General features: G+C 36.4%; 1 protein-coding gene across 6 annotated transcripts in view; it reads right to left on the reverse strand.

The window, feature by feature from the left end:
• Positions 1–10000, reverse strand: part of LOC135206748 (UPF0430 protein CG31712-like) — a 687024-nt gene that overhangs the window by 41941 nt on the left and 635083 nt on the right. The gene's annotated exons all lie outside the window — the stretch shown is intronic.

The following is a 10000-nucleotide window of genomic DNA, read 5'->3' on the forward strand; positions in this document are numbered from 1 at the left end:
TTCTAGCTAAAACTAGCCACGGTGTTATAAGATGCGTCCGCATCTTGCGTGCTGTACCTTGAATTAAACTTTCCAATACATGAAGCACGATGCCCCAAGTGCCCTTCATGGCACAATTCCCTCTTTTCGCTTCAGCTCCTCATATCTTTCTCATCGTGTCATCCTTTGCAAAGTAAATGAGACACTTCTGAAGAACCTCAAAACATCTGGTCATCTGCGCTCAGTGAGAAAGAAAGGCAAGGCAGAGGGAAAAGAAATAAAAAGAAGTTGAATTCACGTTCAGCGTCATTCACAACTATCAAAAGGTGGTGAATCTGTTTCCTTCATTGGTCTGCCACGCCCCCATTATGGCCATTCACAGAACGGCTTCAACCTCGACTGATCTAACCGCAAAGGCAAAAAGTCTAACCTCAGCTCTTGAGGCTTTGAAGAGAGGTGTGTGTGTGTGTGGTGTGTGTGAGAGAGAGAGAGAGAGAGAGAGAGAGAGAGAGAGAGAGAGAGAGAGAGAGAGAGGTAAGAAATTGTTTAACGCAGAATTCATTATTTTGTCTCAATAAAGTCTTTGGTGGAAATGAACTTCGAAGTTTTTTCCATTAATGTTTTGTTAGTACGTCAGTATCTTCTTGCATCCAAGGTAGAAAATCCTTACGTTATAATGACCAAATATTTTAGGCTTATCAAACACAACCTTTCTGCCACAATTCAATCACATGCACTCAGCACAGGGCAACTAACAAAAAGCCATTTCAATTCACGTATAAACGTTTATAAACTTACACTGAGACTTCCCGAGAAAAGGCGCCGTGTTGCACCAAAGTAGCACGAATAAGGAGAGGAATACACGCACCAATTAGAATAAGAAAAGCGGGCGCTGACTGAGGGAAAGACGAGGGAAGAAAAGCTACCACACCCACTGCCCCATCAGAATCAACCCATCGAGACTCAATCGCCAAGAACACCAATCTACCGTAAGTCTGCAAAAGGGGGGATCGGCGACTTGTAGCAGCAGCAACATCGAACCTCGCTTCAGGCCATCAAGAAACACCCTATAATTTTCGAGGCTCTTTTCATGAGATAGTTGGATTTTCGGTAACCAATAAGCCTCACTGTAATGGGATTCTTAATGAGAATCGTCTGGCAAAGGAGAAGGCGTTGCGCTGGTTTTTTCTGATGGACGTAATTCTTTCCAGTTTGTTTTGTTCGTGCCATGATTTTATTACAAATTGGCTAAATTCGTGTTTTATCTTTTTTACAGCCACTGTTTTTATCCAAATCCGTCTTTACTGTTTCTAACCAGCTTAGATATAAAGAGCTGAAAATTCAAACATACTGTATAGAACTAATTGTGAGGGAATTAATTCCAGTGAAAAAAAGGAGGCTTTTTGAACAAATTTTCCAAATTTATATTGAAAAAAGGGGTCCGAGTGAGTCATCATCTACCAAAATTGTCCAGAGATTATGACGTCAGCAAGTGAACCTGTGACGAGACAAGGTTATCAAACGCTGCCCGGTTCTTGAAAGTACTTTCCACGATGCATGAGAACTTCACATACTACAGCCTCTACCTGACTTATTTCTTTATGAGCAAATGACTGAAAAAATACCGTATGCATCAAGAAAAATAGAAATACATTTAACCTCAAGCATTTTAAATATCCGGTCAATATCTGGGCCGTTAACTATACTCGGGTATTTGAGAGAGAAAAAGTCCCAGAAAGTCCCTTTTCTCAAAACAGCAATTTTCTCTCTCTCTCTCTCTCTCTCTCCTCTCTCTCTCTCTCTCTCTCTCAGAACGATTTGATTGAAATCCTTACGTATGAGTACATGTGAGTGTACGTTGCGTCAAATTGCATTCCTTAGTTAACCAGTTACAGCTGAAGAATAAGATATTAAGGAAACGTCCTATATAGAACCTTACAGAAAAAGATCGGTGAATACAAATAAGTTGACAGTATAGGGCTTGTGAATGCAAGAAAGGAATCCATGTAGTTAAATATGAATACCATGTACAGACAGCAAACACTCATAGAGATTCGACAGAGCTATAACTCAAGTTACCCTTGGCTGAATGATGGGAATTACTATCAAAGATAACTATGGTAGAATAAAAAAGTTCTTCAGTTTATTCTAGACCAGTGGTTCCCAACCTTTTTTGGCATTGCTCCACAGAATCTCCTCTAAACTCCTGATGACCCCTGAGGTGACATACAAAAATTCTTATATTCACGTGGGGGAAGCCTAAAAGGTCATTAACTTTGTTTAAATATTCTCGAATTGGCCCGCATAAAAATAAAATTACTCATTCGTGGGGCGTACCTTAGGAACCACTGTTCTAGACTGTCTAAAATACTATAAAGAGGTTTCAGTTCATAACGGATACAATTACTGGATAAAAAAAAAGAGGTAATACAGTGTTTCGAAGTAAAATTCGAAAGACGCTATTTATCGCACAATCTAAAGGCCTGGGCTTTGGATTCAGACTCACTTTCCTACATAATCATCAGCTGAACTACTCTATTTGTTTGCATATGTGTCTAAATTTATGTTCTGACGTCACGGTTATAAATGGCACTAATATGCGTATAGATGACGGCAGGTGACTTGTGAATAGAAATGATAATGACGTCAAGGTAAAAATAATAAAATGCGTTTACACACTAGATATACTTTACTTAAGGTTCGGAGTACCCTAGGAACATTTGCTTACCGAGAGAGAGAGAGAGATAGAGAGAGACTGTCCCTTCGCATAGAAACTCAAACAGAAACGCGTTTATCTTGACACACGGAGGAATCTGTAAACTCATCCTGTAAACACGGCGAGATGACGAATATGAATATGGTGTCACTTCAGGTGCAACAGAATACGCATTCGTTATTATGGGTTACAGGGGTATATTTCTCTCTCTCTCTCTCTCTGACATAAAGTTTGTGAAAGTATGTTAACACTATAATCATCGTGAAATTCTGTCCCTCTAATGCAAGGGTTTGTCGAAGGTTTAGCCGAATCCATAAGTTTTACCGCCTTTGAAGTGCTTTATGTGAATCACACCTACATATGTACTACATACAAACACACGTATATGTACACACTACACATCTGTACTCAATGTATATTACATATACTACCTAGAAAAAAATGCAAAAACTTTGACTTCGTCACGCGATAAAAAAAAAAATAGGCAAAGAAGAAGGATAGAAGATTGGTTCGAAAGAAAAAGGAATTACATGACGGAACATTACAAGATAAAAAAAAAAACATCAGGAGAACGAGAAGAACAAAAGAAGCCGAAGAGGACAGCGTCTTGGAAAGCATTTCACATCACTACGAAAGCACTAAAACGACCGTATTGACATGGAAGGCCTTTTGCAATTCACAATACAACCCTGATATCAATCTCTTTTGCATAATCATTGGCCGTGCTGGGACCTACATAATAATTGCACGTCCGACCGCACTGATGGAGGAGCAGCTCTAATCTCATAATAACGCAGTTTAGACATTGAGAGCAAAAGGTTATTTTGTGTGATTCGTATTCCTTCGAATCAATTATTGGTTTTGGCTTTCTTCTGCGGGAAGACAAATGAGCAGGACTTATGTCCGTGTATATTGTCTATCTGTGGTTGTTTCAGTATTTTTTCAGTTAAAACAATTCCACTGGTGTGATTAAACGATGCTCTTTATAGCTTTCATATAAGAAAGTTTAAGCGGCAAAAGATACTTTATCCTATAAAATATCTATTAAGAGTATCCTTGTGAAAATTTTCCATCGGCAAGTTTGAAGGCAAATATTCCTGACCCCTGTTCCTCCTAGGGCAAATCCCCACTTTTTCTTTCTTTCTCCTGTGTTCCTCCGCCTCTCTTTCTCTGGTCAGGTTACCCATGCTCGATTTCAATCACAGGGACCGAGTTACACGTTTTTGAAATACCTTGTTTTCTAAAAAAGATGTAAGATTCTTAAAAAGAAGCAGGGATGTACACATTATGGCAATCCATAATGTGTATATAATTATTTACTATATATATATATTATAATATATATCATATATATATATATATAACTATATATATACATATCTATATACTATATTATATATATTATATATACGTAATATAGATATATATATAATATACATATATATATATATATATATATATATATATATATATATACTATATATATATATATATATATTATATATATATACACACACACACATATATACAAGAGCATAAGATCTGAGTGGAAGCAAAGATACCATAGAATACTCTATAGTATCTTTGGTGGAAGGTAATGCATGAACAGTTTCGGTTAGTTTTTTTTTTTTTTTTTTACTTAAGGGAACCTTCCTTCTGTCTGCTGAGTTAGTGCTTAAGCGGCTCCATTTGCGGAAGTATTTGGACAAAATCCTAACCACTGTCTACGATCCTATCATGCCGGTGACTCAGGCTTTTGTATTTCTTTCGTTCTTTCTTCTCTGCATTTTCCTTTTCTCCTTTTTGCGGTTATCACAAACAAGCGCATCTTCGTTACCCTATGACTTAAGTTGTGCCATTCACTGTATCAAGGCTTTTATGAATGAGTATTCTCTCTCTCTCTCTCTCTCTCTCTCTCTCTCTCTCTCTCTCTCTCTCTCTCTGGGTTGGAGGCCGTCTTCCTTCGTTTGAGTGTTCAGTCGTCCTTGCTCAAAAAAAGAAGGCTTGTAAATATTTAATTTGCTGTTTTCGCCGACCTTCTTAAAAAAAAAAAAAATTAAAGTATATTTTGTACTCACTTTCTTTTCGAGAGTTCAGTAACCTTTGCCTTACATGTTCTCCTTGGACCCGAGCAGTATAGGGTACTGGACTCTCCAAATGAAAGGGATCAGACATTGTACTTGAAACTTTATAGAATTTCAGCTACGGGAACAAATAATATATTTGTAAGCATTCTCATTTATTAAGAGTGGGACTAAGCTCAGCAACGTTACAGAAACATGGATATGCGGACGATGAGACCAATCTTCAAAAGGATCATAAAGATCATACCTTAAGATCACGAAGAAATATCTGTTACTCTTATCAAAAGTAAAGAGATCAGGTGCTATAAGTGACGGCAAATGTTTGTTGAACTCACCAGTAAGTCAGAGAGGCGCCTTTGTACATCGAAAAGTACATTGTGCATCTGTCAAGGAAAGACTAAAGAAAGAGAGAAACGCATCTGTACATAGGAGAGGCGACCTTGTACATCGCAATGTACAACGTACAAGCGACGAAGGAAGACGAAGATCACCACAGAAGGAACATGACATCGGAGGGAACGACGACGCCCTGGTCTTAAAACTCCGTAGTCACCCGTCGGGATGTCTACGGCAAAGAACCTTGGTCTCCGGGACAGAAATAAGGAATCGATGAAATTAGGCTTAACGCGCATCCCCTCGTTCTGTTGTTTTTGTGTTGGGAAGAAAATGAAGTCATTCTCAGCTTTAGATTTTTTTTTCGCTAGAAAGATTAGACTTAAACCAACAACTATATTGACCTAGCTGTAAAAAAACAAGTCGCCTGAAAAAAAGAAACAATTAAGTTAAAAGCAAAAGAATAAAAAAGCGTTTTTCTAAAATATAAACCAGCACGCCAATGAATGGAGAGGAAAAAAAAATAGCCTTGTTGTTTCCTCATTATATGAGCCTTATGTCAGATTGTGACTTCTTTCACTCTGTGGCTTTGCGTCCGCGTTGACGTCAAGGGGAAACAGGTTGTTGGAGGCTGTGGTGGGGGTGGGGGTGGCGTTGGTGCTGGTGGTGGAGAAAGCAAGGGATGGGAGGGAACAGGCGAGGTGGAAGGGTAGCCAAAAGGAAGCAGCTTTTTAGGAATCATTAACTACAAAAGATGAATAAAAGAAGACTAACAAAACTATAAACAGAAACCGATCAATTTTCCTATTTTAAAGTATTTTTTTTAAAGGTTGATTTATTTCATGACCAAAGAATCCTTAGACGGAATTTGAAAAGTTATCCCAGGAATTAAATTCCGTAACCTTCAAGTTTTGTGCATCTAATTCACATTCAAGGTTTATTCGGATAAATTTTCCTATTTTAAAGTTTTTTTTAAAGGTTGATTTAATTCCTGACCAAAGACTCCTTAGACGGAGTTTGAAATATCATCTCGGGAATTAAATTCCGTAACCTTCAAGTTTTGTTTATCCAATTCATATTCAAGATAAATTTTCCTATTTTAAAGTTTTTTTTTATTTTATTTATTTATTTTTTTTTTTTTTGAGAGGTTGATTTAATTCCTGACCAAAGACTCCTTAGAAGGAATTTGAAATGTTATCCCGGGAATTAAATTCCGTAACCTTCAAGTCTTGTGCATCCAATTCACATTCAATGTTCACTCATCACCATCACAATCAACGTACATCTGTCACCTTCCAGACATGTGTGTCACCTAAACGTCCAGGTATGTACGTCCCTCTCACGTAACAGATATGAGCGTCACCAACACTTACACATGAAAGCGTTGTGATGCAGACAGGCAGACAGACACGGATCAGTTTACGTGTATCCCCACACGTTGTTGTTTAGGAAAGTACACACGAATACGAACGGGAAGGAGGACGAGTGTATGACGAAGGTGTGAACTGTTGGGACGCGGCATTAATCAGTCAGGAAGATTCCACAAGGGAAGCGTGATAATAAATATGCATCAGGTAGTGTTTACTGATAAGAAGAATCTCAAAAATTCTCGTAGAAAAAAATAAGCACCAATATCTGACCGAGGATGTCGAATTAGCATAAACTTAACGTCGCGGAATTAAACACGGCCTTCAGGGGCTGTGATTTGGCCTCTCGACGGACGAGGCGGGATAGAAATTCGTCGAAAAATATGACTCATTCAGAGTTCATCCCACATAGCAATTCCTTGCTTAAAAAAAATTATATATATATATTATATATATATATATATATATATATATATAGATATATATATATATATAAATATATATTATATAAAACTATAGTAAATATTATTATTAAACATACCCTAGTTTCATAAACAAGGATCCAAATAGAAGTAAAAGTCTTACGAGATAAAGGACGGCTAATGTAAGTACTTTCCTTAAGCATCACATTAGCGATAACTTTTTTCGATAAGCAAATTTGCGTTTAATAAGAAAAAAAAATAATAATAATCTTGACGTTTTAAGTGAAAATGAAACCCTTGCGGTACGAAAGCTCTCTTGTTATTTCTTGTTATTGTCTTGCCTGTGTAGAGCAGGCAATGAAGAAAAAAAAAAACCTCAACTAATATTTCCTTCATGTGCCTGCATGCAAGAGCTTTCGTATATGATTACCGATAATGGAGCTGGAGGGATCAGGCTAACATGTGAAATGTGTAATCCCAAATGGAAGCAGCTGTATCGGTATATCAGGCCTCTAAGGACGCACGTCATTAGAGAACACAGTTTGGGTAAGTATAAGTAGTGGGGGATGAAACTTGACTGCCTTAATTTGTGTATACACAGCAAAATACATTATTATTCTTATCATTATATGGGAGAAACAAATCCACAGTTATGTATATGTACCTACATATATTTAGAAATAAATCTATACGAAAAACATTCACTTTTCATTGAAAAGGTGAATCGAACAGTTTCGCAAAGGCTTTCTGTACATATTTATCTTTTAAATATAAGTATATAAACATAACTTCATTTGTTTCTCCCTTTCAAGACTCATCCTATTATTATTATTATTATTATTATTATTATTATTATTATTCTGTTGAATAAAATGGCTGAATTCAGCTAATCTTACATATTGTCTTTTCTGATTTTTTCACACAATATATAAGCTTAAGTCGCTGAATTTTGCTATTTTATTCAACAGAATTTGTTCAAAATATTATTATTATTATTATTATTATTATTATTATTATTATTATTATTATTATTATATTAAAATGAACCCTATTATTATGGAACAAACTTACAGAGGCCATTAACTGGAAATTCAAGTTTCCAAAGAAAATGTTCATTTAAAGGAAGTAGCACAAGGTAATAGGAAACACAGAAAGAATAGATCAGTATTAAGAACTATTAACATAGACAAAAAAAAAAAAAAAAAAAAAACTGCTTCAGTTAATTTTCTTACTGTTGAACGAACCAGGCATCAGACATCAGTCACAATATAAACCATTCCGCGCCACGACTGGTTTTAAATTATTTTTGGTCAGAAAATTAGTAATTTCTGCACTTGAAGATTTTAATCCAGATTAAAAGAAGTAAAACTAAATAGAAGTTTCCCTAAAATAGGTATAAAGCATATAACCTTTGACAGGTACTAAACTTTTCCATTCCTCAAATTCTGACGTTAGTGTTAGACAATTGAAGTCCAGGTGGCGTCAGTAAAACTGACATAGGACCTCAGGTGAGATCATAAACTTTCAGTTTTATCACTCCGCTGCAGAGCTGATAAAAACTGAATAAATAAACCAAACCAAAATGAGAAACCAGTTTACTGGTATCAATTTATGCATAACTTCGACCTTTAGGGATCTGCCAAGATTTGTGAATATGAAATAAAATAATACACGATTTTTTATATATACTGCATAAGAAAAACAAACGAATGCTTGACAATCAAAACGAAATAAAGCCCTTCAATTCCGTGTCTCCGTTTAGAGAGAGAGAGAGAGAGAGAGAGAGAGAGAGAGAGAGAGAGAGAGAGAGAGATCTTTTATGGGAATTCCTGATCATCTTTTTATACAAAAAGAAAATGTCGGACGCGTATATATAAAGCAAAATTAAAAAATATCTTCAAAAAATACAGAAATATGATAATTGCAATGCGTTAGATGAAGAATAGTCTAGGAAATATCAAAGATATAATGCAAACGAGTATAGTGTCAAATGAAGAACGATCTGGAACGTATTTCAGTTATAAAAAAAGAATGATTTTTTCAAAATATAGATATCTGATTCATATAACATACAAACAACAATACTTCTTATATCAGAGATATACAATATACATAAGATTTTAAGAATATTGATTAAATATCTTTAAAATAAAATCGATAAGAAAAGAATGCCTTAGTCTTCCACGTAACATCACCGGTAAATAACATCAGTGTTTACTTAGATCATGTACAAACCACCTGGATCACTGATATGCTTCCAGTTTCGCTTCAGTTTTATCTCAAAATGAAAAACAAAAAATTGAAAAACAAATATTTATATTAATGAAATAAAAAAATAGGACCATCTTAATGGAGGAAACCTCAAGATGAGACAATATGGGAAAGTAAAGGATATTCTGTTATGCCGTTTTTTTTCTTCTCCCTGCCCCAGAGGCTATTTCCATTTTCGGCACAGGACCGGCGTCAGGTTGCATGCCCACCCATGGTCCCCGGCTCAAAGGCAAACAATGCAAGCAACCCTAAATAGGCACTAACATAAAGAGCATAAGCGGCAGCCTTTCTGTAATTAAGGGGACGACCTGAATGATAACGACTACTTAAGGAGCTCGCAATTATTAGCTGCGATTACTGTGCGAAGCAGCACTTTACCAAGTCGTTGCTTAAAAGGAAAGCATTTTCAGTTAAGAAATTCGATTTCTCTCTCTCTCTCTCTCTCCTCTCTCTCTCTCTCTATCTCTCTCTCAAGAGACACGGCAAGTATACCACGAGAGCTATACGTTCAAAACACTTCCCTGGGTTTCAACTATTCTTGAGCAGGAAAATATAGCCTAAGTCGCATGTGGAATGTACGTCATAAATTACGCCTTAGCTCACGACGTTCGTGTACATTTTTGGTGGTTGTCGTATTTAATCATTTGCATGTTCGCACGCGCACACATGTACAAACACACACACGCATATGTGCATATTTGTTTGCGTGCCTGTGTGAATGGTATGCACGGACGCACGTGTTTATGTACGGGCGTTCAACTCTGGTGTGATAGGGAAGTAGTGTACGCTACGAAAACGATGCTCGCTAGAGCTTAAAAAGAGAAAAAT

The sequence above is a fragment of the Macrobrachium nipponense genome, chromosome 31 (assembly GCF_015104395.2).
Source record: "Macrobrachium nipponense isolate FS-2020 chromosome 31, ASM1510439v2, whole genome shotgun sequence".
Taxonomy (NCBI): domain Eukaryota; kingdom Metazoa; phylum Arthropoda; class Malacostraca; order Decapoda; family Palaemonidae; genus Macrobrachium; species Macrobrachium nipponense.